This window comes from Globicephala melas, chromosome 21 (genome assembly GCF_963455315.2).
Source record: "Globicephala melas chromosome 21, mGloMel1.2, whole genome shotgun sequence".
In the NCBI taxonomy this organism is placed as follows: Eukaryota; Metazoa; Chordata; class Mammalia; order Artiodactyla; family Delphinidae; genus Globicephala; species Globicephala melas.
The window spans coordinates 2,216,764-2,234,224 of NC_083334.1; the positions used below are offsets into that span (position 1 = coordinate 2,216,764).

The following is a 17,461-nucleotide window of genomic DNA, read 5'->3' on the forward strand; positions in this document are numbered from 1 at the left end:
ATGACCGAAGCCTGGACAGATGTAAACTGAAGGATTTCTAGCCCATTGTCCTCTAGAGCATTGAAGAGCCCTCTGGTAGCAGAGTCTCCATGGCCCCACCTGGCCTGGTTTTTAGGCATAAAGGATCTCCTATTGCTAATGCAGCAAAGTGGGTTGATGGCCCTTGGAGGAAACAAAACGGAGACTGTACACTGAGGAAACCGTAGAGTCTGGAGATCCAGTGTCTCATTCTCAAGCAGTAGGACTTAAAAGTGACTGCTGAACGGCTTGAGGTACCACAGAGCTAGAACAGCCAGAGGATGACCCATAGAGAGTGTTTCTTTGATTACAAATCTGCAGCACTAATAATAAAATGCCATTTGGAAACTAATTCTAGTAGTTCACTTCTGGGAGTTTATCCCAAGGGGTTAAAAGAGGATGTACAGAGGTGCTACAGAGGTGCTCATGGCACTGCCACTAGTCATGGAAGATTGAAAACAAGGTCGATGTTCCATCGTGGTGTGTGTGGTGCATGAAGGTATCGGAATGTGGTAAAATGATGCTGAACGGCACGCCAGGATGTTCAAGACATACTGTAGAGCCCGATGAAAAGCAGGCAATAAAAGAATTTCTAAACTACAGTACGAGTCAATGTCCCGACTAGAAACAAGTTAGGACAATTCTCAGATGGCTTAAGGAAGGACTATTCACAAAGATACGTGTGCTTCACAAAACCCATAGGGTTCCACAGGAGAAGGCTTAGCTCGCCAGCCCCAGTGTGGCAGGACCAGGGAAGCAGCAGTTCCTAGAACCCAGGGAGCTGTCTAGGGAAGCTGCAGTGGGAGGAACTAAGCTTCGGCTGAAGTTGCTGGGAGCAACCTTGGAAGGAAGGAGCCAGGGAAATAAGAAGCTGATTCTTACCCTCCTCTCTCCTCCTGGTCTTGCAGGTCTCTCACTCACTGAACCGAAAGAAGCTGGAGGGCAAAGGAGGCCTTGGCGCCTCTCGGGACAGAAAGATGGAATGAAATTCATCTATCTAAGAAAAGGACTGAAATATACCAGCACAGGTGTAGTCAAATTTTTATAACATAAATGGATCCATAAAAAAGGAGGAGAATAGGGCTTCCCTGGTGGCGCAGTGGTTGAGAGTCCGCCTGCCGATGCAGGGGACGCAGGTTCGTGCCCCGGTCCGGGAATATCCCACGTGCTGCGGAGCGGCTGGGCCCGTGAGCCATGGCCGCTGAGCCTGCGCGTCCGGAGCCTGTGCTCCGCAACGGGAGAGGCCACAGCAGTGAGAGGCCCGCGTACCGCAAAAAAAAAAAAAAAAAAAAGGAGGAGAACACACTGAAATGCCAGTGGCAGTTTTCTCGAGGGGTGGTGTGATGGAATTATGGTGAATTTTTTTCCTTTAAATTCAACACAGTGCAAAGGCTACAGCTGGTAATGTTTCTACAATGAACATTTCATTGTTGAAACAGAAGTTTACCCATATTCATTTTATTACAGAATCCAAGTTTTACTATCTATACTTATTTTCAATATGAGGTTTTTATGCCGGTTTCTTTCTTTAAATAAAGAAAATGAATGACTGGGAATGTTGAGGACAGACAGGTGGTTCACGCACTTCTCTCAATCCTTTCTTAGAGCTGAGTGAGACAAACGTATTCGCTGCAAGGTAAACATAAAGGCAAATAATAATACGTAAGAAAAAAAGGAATGAATGTAGAGTTTTATTCTACACAGAGTGAAACTCGCTAAAACATAATCCAAACTATTTTGGTTTTTTTGTGCTTTAAATATTTACCTGAAACAGTGATAAAAACTTAGGTCTCATAAATATGCTAATGATCAAACTGCCAGTGAAAATATGTCACCAGTTGGAAGGTATGAAGAAGCACAGAGCTAGATTCAGAATGAAAGAAGTACTACAGCCCAAGAGAACTCGATACAATGTCCTTCAGACGCCTCCAAATGATTGGGAGTAATGATCAAAAGTAAAAGGAAGACCACTGAACAGCGCGAGGAAACCGATGGTATACAACGTAGGTTTTGAAAAATGTGAGCAAGAGAGGACATTCTAGATGTAGAGAAACAGATTTTTCAGTCTTCTAGGAAAAACTGGATGATAAAAATGAAATTTTTTCCACAAAGGTTACCTTTAGTTCTGAGCGCTTCTCATATAGTTACAATCCTCACAATACACAGACACTCCTACCCAACTCGTAACGTATCCAAGATAAACTCATTGCTTGGATGATTACCTCGAGAATGATCCTACTCTTAAGGATCATTTAACCTCACTATCTGAATTTATCAAAATTAATAGTTATTTTTTTAAAGAATCAAGAAGCAGATAAAAGAAAACATCCATTTGGCCAATTAGGGAGAGTTTCTGTTATGACAGGTGTAATTGGTAAGTTTTGGGTCAAGTAGAGTTAAGCAACCCATTGGATCATCACACTCATGTAGATCAAAGAACTGAGATGAAAAAGGTATTTTCTAGAAGCGTTAGAACCCAGCAGTCATTTTGCAGTAATAATAGAAAATAAATCCACGTAAAATTTTGAGATAAAAATCAACAAATATTCATAATTTTCAATTCTTTATTATTAAAGCAGTTGGAATGACATTTAAAATTTTCTCTGGGGAATCCACCGCCTTTTTTTTTTCTCGCCAGAATTAGTTAACTGTGCCCAACAAAATGTAGAAAGCAGGCCCTTCTACTAGTTCGTCAGAAACTTAGCAATGTCATATACATATTCCATTATTTAAGCAGAGAATTCTATTTAAAAAGGAGTTTCTCATTTATCATTTGTAAAGTATTTTCTTTTTTGGCTTTCTGCTACAAAAATTTCTTTTTCAAAACCAAGCTCCCTGTCAACACTGAGTTTACCCTGGCAAGCAGCCTAGTGAAAGTCTGGCTTATTGAAGAGCTGAGTCACATTACTACATGCAGTACATTTTGTTTGGTTTTCTTTTTTCCTCCTATTTCCATACATATGAATAAATCCGTAGAAGAAAAACAGCATATAAATTGCTTTTACGTGATAGAATAATGTCTGCCTACCTGGACCGTACTGGGTGTCAGAAGCCCTAAGTATTAACCCATCTTTGCTCTTCTGACAGGCCAAGTCACTCATCCTGTTTTCTGATCAGAAACAAGATATGACACCTCCCAACCTTAATGGAATTGTTTAGCTAAGGCATATGAAAATTTGTGACAAGTAAAACAATTAAAAACATAAATTATTCTTAAGGTTTTGAAAGAAACTAATAAAATATAAGGGATTGGGGAACAGAAGAGAGGAGATTTAAAATGGATACAGAGGAAAACGTGTTCACAATTTTCAGAAAAGGACTGGATATCAATCTCTGTCAGTTTAAAGTTTTTTTATAGGCAGTGAGAGGGGAAAGAAAGCATGTGAATGAGAAGTCATGCACGCAACGCAGAAGCTTCACAGTAAGGATGGAGAGGAAGCAACCCTCTTTTTTATAGTTTATAGGGCTGCCTGGCAAAGATTTAATGGCCTCAAGTGATTCCCCCTGCCACAGAGAACATCATATTCCCCCGTATTTAAGTTAAACCATTACAAAGCTCATTAAAATGTAAATATTACCTAGGAAGGCTATTAAACCATTTTCAACTATTTAACTATCCTATTACCCAGCAATGTTTTAATAGAAAGCATCCCGAAAAGGAGGTGTTTTCCTAGATAATGGAATAAAAGAAGCAAGAACGGGGCCCTGGTTCCAAGCTTCAGCATCCAATCGTCTCTTGGTATCCAAGTAGGGAATTGGATCCAAGACCCCCTCAGATACCAAAATACACAAATGCTCAAGTCCTTTATATGAAATGGGGTAGTAGTTGCCTATAACCTACTGCGCATCCTGCTGTATACTTTAAATTATCTCTAGATTACTTGATACCTAATACAATGGAAATGGTGTATAAAGAGTTGCCAGTGCACAGCACATTCAAGCTCAGCTTTCTGGAACTTTCTGGAATTTTCTTTTCCATTGTTTTTGATATGCAGTTGGTTGAATGTGCGGATGCAGAACCCGAAGTAGGAACACTGAAGGAAAACCAAATTTTTAAGGTATCTACAGAGCCACTATACAATGAGAGTTGTTTGTGCTCACAAATGCTTGTTGGACAAGCCCCTGGGTCTATACATGGACTCCAACAACAGAATAAAATGAAATCTTTACACAGAGTTTAGCAAGACACTACATCTTTATGTCCAAAATGTCAATATCCTACCAAGTCCGCACAGCCAAACTTTACATACACAAAAGAATTACTGTTTTATCAGACAGAGCAATAAGGAGTTTGTCCATAGTAAGAGATTTACTCTTAGAAAGCAGGGAACTGACAAATCACTTTCCGGCATCTTGACAGCAATCTTGCAACACAGGTATGATTACACCCAGTTTGAAAAATAGTGAAAATGTTCCAGAGACGTTAAGGAGCTTATCTGACGTTGCTCGGATGGTAAGAGCTGGAACTAGGTCTACAAGTGAATTCTAATTGACTCGAAAGCCTGTGTTCTTTCCACCGCAGCTTGTGCGGGTACACGGGGAGCTGAAACAGGTTTGAGAATTTAACTTCTTTTGGTTGTTCTCTGTGCAACGTGGTCTGAACACTGACTATAACTTGGATATCACGCATTTATCTAGTTAAGATTAAACATTAGAAAGACTTCATTGTAATTTTATCATAGCTAATCCCCACTATGACAGGGAGAATTTGAACTGTGCTTTTGGAAATACCTCTTCGTCACTTAATTATGGGCTCCAACCATGACATCACATGACTTTGAAAAGGAATAGTGTTTTTTTCCCAAAACACACTTCTTTGCTAACTGAACAACTTGGCAGGTGGTAAATCAGGCTAATATACCAAGATCACCAGACCACAGAAACACAAACCATATAAAGAAACAACTATTAGGCGGCGAAAAGAAAGATAATTTATGAATTTACTCATCTTAACAACATAACTACGCAGAAAGCTTCTCGGTTACTATAACCCGCAGCAGGGTTCGGTGGCCCAGAGACAGCGAGTCTCTCTTGTTACAGCATCCACAAGTGTAAAAGTAAAAATGTGAAGGTAGTCGAACCAACATACAGAAACAAGTAAGATTTGGAACCAAGATCAGTGAGAGAGATCGACGTGTGCTACGCAGGCCGCTGAAGGGCATCATTTGAAGACCAAGGCCATGGCTTTTCAGAGAAACGGAACTTCTGTGCCAGGTACACTGTGATTGATAACCCCGTCATGAGGTCACTGCCTGACGAAATGCTTCGAGAAAGGCAAGTGGAGACACAAGACCACGTCCTGCTCGTTTCTTGTTACACAGTAAGCACAGCATATACTATGAATATATACTAGGACTCTATTAGGACTATACTAGGATTCTTGTAAATTTAAATACTAGAGTGAATCAACAATGTAATTTAAATCACAGTTCAACCCAATATATTACGAACATTTTAAAAGTCTGTGTATTCAGTGAAGAATATGTATAGTGTTATTGTCAAATACTACTGTGAAGATACAACCATTTTCCAGTTTCAAAATGACAGAGCCAACCAACCAAACAACAAATAAAGACCAGTAACAAAAATAGCAACCACGCCCCAACTGGCTGCTAAGTTCCATGAAAATCGTCAAAACAAAATCAGAACTGAAGCAAATGTAACAAAACTAAGCTGTGTTCTTTGTATCTTACTTCAACAGGTATTTCTTTTAAAGTCACCAGGTTAATTAATTATTCCTACTAAAACAGGAAAACGTGCCAGTCTGTCCTTTATGTGCAATGTCTCCACCACGAACAATAATCTGGAGCTTAAGATAATTAATACCATATACCCTTGCCTCTGAACAACACAGCTGTCAGCCATGAGACTTTAAATTAACAGGCCCTGTGAAGCTATAAATCAGAAACCATGATGATTTTATAAAATATTTCTTAAAAGGCACTTACCTTTTCGAAGCGAAGCACACTGCTGGCAGCAAACTGCCTGTTGAAATAAAACATATCGTTTATTGGTCTCCAGTAAATAATACAAAGGATGATGCATTGTTATACGTAGCACAATTATAGGCCAACTTTAAAAACTCTTCCTGATCTAATTGAGTTTCTTTTTTACTAAAAATTAAAATCACCTCCTTGGCTGTAATAAATAATGCCTTTCTGTTCCGTGCATGTGCACTGAAACCACAGAAGCTAACGAGTTTCATGTTTGAGAGCAAAACAGAAATTACGGGGCACGTTATCCAGGTCATGGCTGTAGATGTCAGTACCTTCCATTCACTGACTGTAATGAGATGCCCAAGAGTTAATGTCGATGAGGGAAGTTTTAAGGGTTAGGTGTCACAGCAAATTTCATTTTCACTAAATAAAAATAAAGCACCATCACATAGAAATTATTAATATAAGATGTACTCTTTTCAAGTTTGCATTCGTTATCTGAGTGTCTTATATACTTCTCACCAAACTGCATTAAAATCTGGGAGATTTTAATTTACAATACTTCACAACTATCACTGAGATGAAAGGAAGCCATGGTTCCACACGATATGCAGCCAAGATTGTACTTGAAACAACACTGGCTTGAATCAATATAACATTTAATCCTAATCAGAGTCTGGGACATAGTGGGAGAAACAGTAGCTGTAGAAGAAACTCTTTTGATCATACTTCCTTTCTCAAAGGACCTGAATTCATTTTCTCGAAGCGAATATGAAAAACATCAAGAATTTCCTTAGGAACTCTGTTTGCATATGTAAGACTACACAGGTGCGTCTTTTTCTACTGTCTACATATGTCACAAATCCTGACACTGAGGTGCCTCTAGGTACTGAAAAAAATTTTTTTTAACTGAGTTTAATCATATCCTCAAAACAAGTGAAGATCCAAAGCCTTGCAAAATTGATAACGTTTAGATATTCATTTGTAAACAGAGGCGGCTCCCATTGCAAAGTCATCTGAGCCCACTTGAGCGTGACACTGTCAGGACGGGAAAATCGCTTCTCAGGCTAGTCCTAGCTGGACTCTCTAATGAGATTTACAGACGGGGTAGGAAGTGCTCAGAGATGGATGGAGAGCCAGTCTGAGAAGGCCAATGGCTCCAGGGGTAGGCTGTGCTCCCGGAAGACCCTCTGCCACCCCTGGTGCCCCGCTGTCCCTCTATCTGCCCCATGCAAACATCAGGCTAAATTCCCTCTCCAAAGCTGCCGCTCTCAGCCATTCAGGGCAAAAGTGATTGAGAGTAAATCACACAATGTAACTATGCCCCTGCCCACAGAGATGACTTCTAGATATAAACGGAAGCATTTGATATTTATATTTATAACAAATGCTTCTATTTCGCTTTGATATAAACGGAAGCATTCAGGACAAAAAAAAAAGTTCAAGTCCTGTTAATTCTTGCACATCAACAGTTTACGTTTCCCCAGAATCACTACAGTAGCTGAACTTCCACAGTCTCCCACGATGGCTGTCATTCAGCTTGTTAGGGGGTCTCTACAACCCACTTCTGTCCACACACCTCAGCCCAACCCTAATCCAATGTCCACACAGATGGCAGAGCTCTCTCTTTTTTATGAGTAGATACAGTCAAGTTTCAGCACTACTTAAACCTTTTTGTTATCACTCACAGAATATGAATTTCAGAACCCTTGCCGTGGCTTCTGTTGCCCTGAAGCCCGCTGACATCTCTAACTTCTCACGACACCCTCCTCTCACCACACCGCAGATACGGGCTTTGTTTCTGCTCAGCTCAGCCACCCTTTTCCTCATCTCAAGTCAGGATCTTAGCCAACGTGAAAGCCAAGAAAGTCCCTCCACCTGTGTGACCCTTGACCTCACTTACAGATCTCAAACATTTTTTCCTCCAAGTCTTCCCAAGAATCCTAAACTGGATTCTCTTTCGCAACACAGCAGTTATGTTTTGTTCAGCTCCGTCTTCTCAAGCACTGCAGAGGGAAGGTTTGAGCTCAGTTCCCCTGCGGAAAAAGTGAACCTAACATCTACTATCTCAACGGGTGAACTTCTCAAAGAGGGAATTAAGCAGACCAGGTGCCTGTGCACTACACGCGATCCAGGACGGGTCTGAGCAAGCCCGGCCGTAGGACACACACTATGTGGAGGAAACGTCAGCATTTATGTGCAGGCTAAGAAGGGCAGCCCAACTTTAATGTTTAAAGGGAAAGCATCTAAACTGATGGCTTTAAGAACTGATGGTTAGTGACACACTATGTCACGTAAAGTGTAAAATGTCTTCGGTGTTCCTTTCCTGTACTAAGCAGCTATCACTAAAAAAATAAAATTAAAAAAATAAAAAATACCCCTAAATATTTTCAAGTAAAATCAGAACAGTATGCAACGAACTTATAAGGCTGGACCCACAGCGCAAATCACGGCCACCAATTACAGGCAACCTGGGCTCATTTCCGGGCAAGCCCAGAGCTGCCACTTCTCACCCTCTTATCAGCTTCTCCCTCTGTCATCAACACATTCACACTCATCAGCTTATTTCCCGCCACGGGCTGCAGCAGCTGACATTTCCTCCCCCACCTGAATGTACGGATGACGGGCTGGATGTGAGGATCGAAGAGAGGTAGACATTCAACACTTCTAAGAGCTTTCTACCCTCTTTGTAATCAGGTCAACGCAAAATCCTCTTGGAGCACAACTCAGGAGCAGACTTCCCCTGAGACTCTCAGTTGTTAAGTGAACTCTCCACAGAGAAGGGTAAATAAAGAGCTGAATATCTGAGCATGGAGGTCCTCGAAACAGGCCTCTTCTTTTTAGATTTGTAAATCTAAAAATCTCTGGTTAAGTTCATCTCCTTGTGTGTGTGTATGTGTGTGTGTGTGTGAGAGAGAGAGAGAGAGAGAGAGAGAGAGAGAGGGAGAGGGAGAGAGAGAGAGAGCGAGAGCGAGAGGGAGGGGAGGTGTGTGTGTGTTGCACACGCACTATTGGGGCGAGCAAGGTAATTATTTTCCTCTTTGGAGACTGAAGTCAAAGTGTGAATCTTGAAGACTGAGTGGGATTTAATCAGACAGTGGCAAACGAATAGATAAAAGGTAAAGACACGGGGGAAGCTGACAGCCTAGAGTTTTCCTCAGTACATCACTTTGGCTGAATTAGAGACAGAAAGGGGTAACGCTGAAGGGCCCAAATCCTTATGCTGTGTTAAGATGTTTCTACTTCTTTACCTGAAGAACACAGAGGATTTTAAAAAGGAAGGCTGAGACCATAGTTTTAACGTTGATAATCGGGTTAGCAGTATGGTGGCTGGTTACAGTTGGTGAAATAGGCCTGTTGGGAGACTTTTGATGGAATCCATAATGGAAAAGGTGAAAGACTTGACTGAGAGGCTGGGGGAAGTAAACAAAGGGAGAACTGAGCGACACATTCCCAAGGTATTTAGGAGGTGTAACTGACACAGAGTTTTGACCATCTGAGAACAGAGGTGTATAGAATATCTTTCCACATTTGGTATGAGTGATGAAAGCACCCATTAACACCCATTTCCAAATGAGGGTATCATTAAAGTAAGAAGGATGGAGAACGAGAGAGACAAGATGATGTGTTTGTTATCAGACTTTTTAAGGTTTCAGATTTTTGAAGTTCAGCAAAAACTTGGCAGACTCAGCTCAACACTCTGATACACACTCTAAGTTTATAATTGAGCAAATTAAAACTAAAATATATTATATCTGCTATCTCAAGGTCATACAGCTACTAGGTAGTAGAGGACAGATTTTACTTCTACTTTCTTGACTCCAAATCCCATTTTCATTATAGAATTGGCTCTTGGCTTTTCAATCCATGCCTAAATATCACAATTTTTCAACTGTAATTTGGCGATGGTATCTCTCCCTTTGATTTATCTAAGACGTCGTGATGTTAAAATTTAGTACACACAAGCAGCCCTCTCTCCAGTCAATGTTTCCGTTCTCTTGGCGTGAGATCCTTTGGAAACCTAATTATTGATGGACAATTACCTTTTCAAAAAATTAATGCAAATGGTCTTGCAGCTTGGCCCTACCATTCCACATTGATTCCACTTAATTAGGGGACCAAAAACCATGTCCACGTCTATGTTGATGAGGACAGTGGGTATGGAGCATGAAAAGAGACCAGATGGTTCTTAACATTGAGTCGCCAACCTAGCGAGAGAGCTTCTCTGATTCTTTTTCATTTCTGTTTCAGGCTGGCCTCTAACATCCTTTTAATGGAGATTTTTATTTGTGCATTTCATCGCTGTTATGTGAATCTGTTGCTACGGAATCTGTTGCATACCCAGCCTCTTGTGAAAATTAGTATGGTTCTTTGCGGTTATAAATAACAAGTATATTCTTTTTGATAGAAAGGACAATTGAAGGGTTTTCTGTAATCTTTTTATTCTTAAACTTTGCTCATATTGATTTATTTGGATTGTTAATCATGAAACATAAAGGATCACCTCAAATAAGAGCATGTCACGTAATGTCTATTTTGCTCTTTGCTAGAAATGGACCATTACACTGCCAAGATGCATTGTTAGAGTGATTTATTTTCCTGGGTTCCACCCGACTATGCAGAGATATGTTAGTATATTCCTCTAAAGTATTGCATTTTCATCGAGGATAAACAAAGAATTTGTCATGCGTACCAGAAATATTATTTATCACCGAAGTTAGTGAAAGGCTGAGACATGTTTAATCATGCAGTGTATACAGCAATAAATCCACTTCTGGAATTTTAAGAAGTTGCATTTAGATAGAAAGAACTCTTTTACTTTAAAGCCATAAAGCCCTTTACAAAGTCAATTATATTATTTGTCAAAAGCAAGCGAGTGGCTAGAGGTTAAGGATATTGACTTGAGAATCACAATGCCTGGGTTGAAAGGGCACCTCAATACTTCTTACCGCAGTGTGACCTTCAGCAAGTTACTTCTCTCTGCCACTGTTTCTTCAAACGTCAAAAGAGGAAAATAATAGTCACTATCTCATAGGGTTATTGTGAGGATTAAATGAGCTAATGTATGTAAAACATTTAGAATATGGCTGGGCACATAATTCTCCCTCGATATGTTAGCTTTTATAATGATTTGAGTGACTATAGTTCTACTCTCTGGTAGAGTAATTATCAAGTGATACTTGTTATATAAGCTTAGGCTTTGCTGAATGTGAAATACCATAATGCCTCAATTATCCTGAACTCAGCAGAAAATCAGAGAGTGATAAAAAATATGAGTAGCAAGTAGGTATCACAAATTTTATGCACAATATCTGAAATATGTTAGCTATACACAAGAACCTCAGGGTTTTTTGTTTTTAAGGTCTGGCACTATGCTACAAGTGATGCAAAGATACAAGAATCTTTATACAAAGTTTTAGTATCAGCCTAACAGTGAATGCCTTATTTCTAATTATTTGTACTGCTGAAAACCATAATTAGTGTAACAAACGTTTATTGAGTACCAATTAAGGTAGAGCACAGGAAGAGAGCAGCATAGAGCCTTTGAGTGCCCTGAGGATAATAAGAGAATGACCAAACCATGGAAGACTCAGAATAGCCAAAGCAATCTTAAAAAACAACAAAGCTGTAGGCATCATGCTCCCTGATTTCAAATTATATTACAAAGTTATAGTAATCTAAACAGTATGGTATTGGCATGCAAATGGACATAGATCAATGGAACAAAATAGAGAGCCCAGAACAAACATGGTCAATGATTTATGAGAAAGGAGCCAAGAATATACAATGGGGAAAGAAAAGTATCTTCAATAAATGGTGGTGGGAAAACTGGACAGCTACATACAAAAGAATAAAACTGGATCCCTTATTTACGGACTCCTAACCATACATAAGCAATACTTCAAAATGGATCAAAGATTTGAAGGTAGGAACTATAGCCATAAAACTCTTAGAAGAAAACAGAAGTGGTAAGCTTTTTTATTTTTTTAATTTTTTTATTGGAGTATGTTGTATTAGTTTCAGGTGTACAGCAAAGTGAATCTGTTATACATATATGCACTTCTTTTTTTTAGATTCTTTTTACATACAGCCATTACAGAGTATTGAGTAGAGTTCCCTGTGCTATACAGCAGATTTTTATTAGTTACCAATTTTATATATAGTAACGTGTATATGTCAATCCCAATCTCCCAATTTATCCCTCCCCCCCACTTATCCCCTGGTAACCATGATTGTTTTCTACATCCGGGACTCTACCTCTGTTTTGTGAATAAGTTCATTTGTACCTTTTTCTTTTAGATTCCACATATAAGCAATATCATATTATATTTGTCTGACTTCACATATTTTATGACAAAATATTTGCAAACGAAGCAGTAAGCTCTTGGACATTACTTTTGGAGACAATTTTTTGTATCTGGTGCCAAATATACAAGTGGGACTGCATCAAAGTAAAAAGCTCTGCACTGCAAAGGAAACCATCAACAAAATGGAGTTAACCCAGTAAATGAGAGAAAATATTTGCAAATCATATCTGTTAATGGGTTAATACCCAAAATACAAAAATGAACTCACATAATGTGATAGCAAAAAAACAAATCTGATTAAAAGATCTGAAAAGACATATTTCCAAAGAAAACATACAGGTGGCCAACAGTTACATGAAAAGGTGTTCGACATCACCAGTCGCCAGAGAAATGCAAATCAGAACCAAAATGAGGTGTCACTTCACACCTGTCGGAATGGCTATCCACAAAAAGACAACAAATAACAGGTGTTGGTGAGGATGTAGAGAAGAGGGAACCCCTGTGTACTGTTGGTGGGAATGTAAATTGATGCAGCCACTGTGGAAAAGAGTATAAAGGTTCCTCCAAAAATTAAAAGTAGAACTACCATACGATCCAGCAATTCCACTTTAGGGAGTATGTGTGAAGGAAACAAAACACTATGTCAAAGAGATATCTATACCCCCATGTTCACTGCAACATTATTTGTAATAGCCAAGGTATGGAAACAACCTAAGGGTCTGCTGATGGACGAATAGATAAAAAAGAGGTGGTATGCATATACAGTGGAATAAAATTCAGCCATGAAAAAGAAGGAAATCCTGCCATTTGCAACAACATGGATGGGCCTTAAGGGCATCATGCTAAGTGAAATAAGTCAGACAGAGCAAGACAAATAGTGTGTCTCTCACTTATAACTGAAATCCAAAAAACCACCACCATCACCAAATAACCAAGCTCATGGATACAGAAAACACTGTAATTACTGGGGGGAGAAATACATGAAGGGGGTTAAAAAACACAACCTTCCAGCTATAAAAAAATAAGTCATGGGGATGGAATATGCAGCAATGGTGACTACAGTTAATGATACTGAATTGTATATTTGAAAGTTGGCTAAGAGAATAGGTCTTAAAAGTTTTCACGACTAAGAAAAAAAATTCTAACAGTGTATGGTGATGGATGACAACTAGACTTATTGTGATAAGCATTCTGCAACATACACAGATATCTAATCACTACATTGTATACCTAGAACTCTATAATGCCATTTATCAATTACATCTAAATTAAAAAGTACTACTAAAAATGAACAAAGCAGTTTAAGTACTAGGAATAAGAAAACAGGTGACACAGTGCCAGTGGATGGGAGAGGCCATTTCATTTTGCACGGCCATGAACGTACGCTCAGAAGATGTGCCACTTGATCTAAGATAGGAATGAATGACAAGCAGCAGCCTGTCTAGCAGCAGAACCTTCCAGGAAGAAGGGAGCACAGAGGGAAGGCCTGAAAAAGATAAAAACGTTACTATCTGTGAAGAGAAAGACTATGAGGAAGAAGCCTTCCGAATAAGGTCTGGAAGATGGGCATGCAACCAGGTTTTGAGTTAAGGGCTATTTTGCAAGTGCAACTGGACAACAGCGAGGTTTGGAAGGAGGGATAATATGATCCAATTTATGTTTTTAAAACAATTCTTTAGTTGTTGTGTGAAGTGATAGGAGGGGTCAAGGGTAGAAGCCAGGACAGGAGTTAAGAAGCTACTGCAGTGACCAAGCAAGAAGTGATGGGGCTTGGACATGCCAGCTACAACGGTGATGGAGAGACACGGATGATGGCAGAATGACGTTTGGATGTAGAGCTCACAGGATTCGGTGATGGACTGGAGGTGAGAATGAGAGAGACAGGAATTAAGTCCTAGGTCTCAAGAAGGCAAACTAGGTTATGCCGCCGTTTACCAAGATGGGATTGAGGGAGGAAAACACATAACTGGGGAAGAAAATACCGATTTATATTTTATCCTTATCTAGCGTGAGGACCACACCGACACGTAAACGGTAACGTTGCATACATGGTTCTAGAAAAGAACGTGTTGGGTCTACAGGGTGTTTCAACGTCCACTATTCACTTTTAGGCTAGATGTTTTTGTTGTAGCTGTGGGACTGTCCTATGCTCTGAAATAGCCCACAAGGCACAGATGCATCTCCTGCCCCTCTCTGCCGGATGACACTACGTGCCCACCCACGTGAGACAAAGTGTTTCCAGACACTGCCGAACGGCAGGAAGTATGGGAAGGCAAGATTTCTCTGGGGTGAGAATCACTAGGCTCGAGCTATACATTTAGATGTAAAAATAAAGACTGAATTTGACACCGGGGAGATGGACGATCTCATTATGAGGAGCGGGAGGAGACAGTAGGTGGCTCACCCCGGGGGACTCCAAAATTAGGGACTGACCAGAGGAAGAGGCTCTGGCAAAGAAGATAATTAAGGCAGAAATCAAACCTGATAAGTGTGGTGGGTTGGAATACTAGAGAAGCAGCTCTTGCCAGCAGGAGAGAGCGAGCATATGTGGTTCGTACGAATGAGTTTGATTAGGTAAACAAGGGCAGAAAAATAATCACTTCCAGATCGGTGTCTTAAGAGAACTGGCCTCTGAAAGTCATGAGGCAGCCTCAGTGTAAGAATTTCCATCATCTTAAATTATTTTAGCAAGACATTCTGCTTGGGTAAGAGTCTGACAAGAGATGGGAGGTGGTTGGTTATCAGCCTCTCCTCAATTTATTTAGCTGTGTTTGAGGCTTGGTGCTCAAGGGGCCAGTAGCAGGTGACGTTGGAGCTAATGCTTCTCCCAGGAATTTGCACAAAGGACTGAGATACCTCTAGGGGGACCCTGAGCTCCCACCTGTCCCCTGAATTGGAATTCTATACAGACATGTCCGATGTCTAAACTGCTGCTGACCAAGGCCAGACTGCAGAAAAAGGCAAAGTGTTCATGAGAGGGAAGTTACCCTGAGGTTGAAAGGAGTCTGGGAAAGTCAACTGGTCTCCAAGGACAAAGAGTCAGCGGGGAGAGCTACCCTGAACCCAACATCTTTCTGATACTGAAAACTTTCTTGTCTGCCACCCTGATCCTGTGCACATTTGGGGAGGAACTGCTATGTGTGTATGAACTGAATGAGCTGCATTTCCAAAAATGCTTAAGTCTCAAGACTTGAGAAGCCTGACCTCATCCACCCAAAAGCCAGCTCTCTCAATTCAAAAACAGCATGAGGACAGAAGGAGAAGGAAGCTTCTGAAGACTGTGACTAGGTGGGTTGGTGGCACCTGGAACTTAGCCAACAGCAACGGTAGCAAGTTCAGACCCCCACGACCACCGTAAGTAGTGCTGACCTAGATTTTCAGCTCCATCATGACTGATCTAGCTCCGATATTTGAGGTAACAAGGCACAGATAAGGAAGCGCATCTGTACACAGGTGGGTGGAGAGGGCTGGGAAGTAAGAGTGAGGAGAGTTGAAGAATTCAGCCACACAGGAACTTATTGCATGTATATATTTTTTTCCCTCTAGAGTTAAATATGCTGGATGAAGGGATATACAGACTTATAATTTTAATAGCTACTGACAGATTATACTTAAAAAATTTATAATTCATAACCCACTAGTAAATTAATAGTGCCAATTTCCCTAAATTTTCACCAGCTCTAGATGTGAATCCTCCTTAATTTTGGCAGTCTGATGTGTGGGGAAAAAAAATGCTATTTCACTCCTGCTCTAATCCAGTGGTCCCCAACCATTCTGGCACCAGGGGCCGGTTTCGGGGAAGACAGTTTTCCCACGGACTGGGTGGGAACGGCTCAGGCCGTGATGCCAGCGACGGGGAGCGACGGGGAGAGATGGGGAGCAACGGGGAGAGAGGGGGAGAGACGGGGAGCGACGGGGCGCGACGGGGAGCGGTGGGGAGCGGCAGACGAAGCTTCACTCGTTCTCCCGCCGCTCACCTCCTGCTGTGCGGCCCGGTCCCTAACAGGCTGAGGACCATGGCCCGGGGACTGGGGACTCCTGCTCCAATTCGTATTTTATGGCCACGATTGAAGGCAAACTTCTTTTCATATAGAGCTTATTTGCATTTCCTTTCCTGAAAATTGCCTATTCACACTCTTTGCCTATTTTTCTGATAGACTCTTGATCTATTTCGTATTCATTTGTAGAAGCTCTATATATTAGGGACATTAATCTTTGTCATACTTCAAAAGATCATCTCATTTGACGGGCGTGTATTTCTGCAAAACAGTTCAGATGTTCCCTTACATCATCAATGCAGGCCCGATACCATGCCCCAAAGGACTAAGAACTTACACAACTCTGTTGTGAAAATCTGGGAATGCAACCCCAAGCCTAACATTCCCATGTTAGTAGTGGTGTTCTAAATTAGGTGATGGTCTGAATTATTAAGATGTAGGTTATTAACATGGTTTTCTAGAACAGGATTGGCAAAAAAATTAACAAGCTGGTTGCTCTAGGATAAGGATGTGGCTCATCATGCTTCTGCTTGGAAAGACACCGGATCTTTCTAAACAGTCATGAGTCTCTTCGTTTAAGGTAGATTTCCAATGGACTTCCCTGGTGGCGCAGTGGTTAAGAATCCGCCTGCCAATGCAGGGGACACGGGTTCAAGCCCTGGTCCGGGAGGATCCCACATGTCATGGAGCAACTCAGCCTGTGCGCCACAACTACTGAGCCTGCGCTCTAGAGCTTGCGAGCTACAACTACTGAGCCCACGTGACACAACTACTGAAGTTCGCGCACCTAGAGCTCAGGCTCTGCAACAAGAGAAGCCACCGCAGTGAGAAGCCCGTGCACCCCAATGAAGAGTGGCCCCCGCTCGTGCACCACAATGAAGAGTGGCCCCCGCTCGTTGCAACCAGAGAAAGCCTGTGCGCAACGAAGACCAAACACAGACAAAATAAATAAATAACATTAATTATAAACAAACAAAAAAACAAAACAAAAAAATGGCAGATTTCCCAAACAAAATGTGTTCCCTGGGGTCCTATTATGTGTTAAGGGAGAAAAAAAGTTTGTGGCCAAATATATTTGCAAGTACTTTTGTATAAAGTGTTTTTATTGAAAGATTTTATAGACACTTTTAAATGCTAATGTTCATTATCAAGCTCTAATAAAACTTGAATGTGTAGAATTCCCCATATTATTGGACTACAG

At 40.9% G+C, this 17,461-nt stretch overlaps 1 long non-coding RNA gene across 2 annotated transcripts in view; it reads right to left on the reverse strand.

Annotated features, from left to right (window-relative positions):
• LOC138842483 (uncharacterized) overlaps positions 1-17,461 on the reverse strand; it is a 632,765-nt gene that overhangs the window by 282,944 nt on the left and 332,360 nt on the right. Inside the window, exon 2 of one of the 2 annotated variants that reach the window (XR_011377118.1) lies at positions 5,967-6,003. This is a non-coding gene — a long non-coding RNA (uncharacterized lncRNA). The remainder of the gene's footprint in view (positions 1-5,966; positions 6,004-17,461) is intronic. The other variant, XR_011377119.1, reaches the window with a different exon arrangement.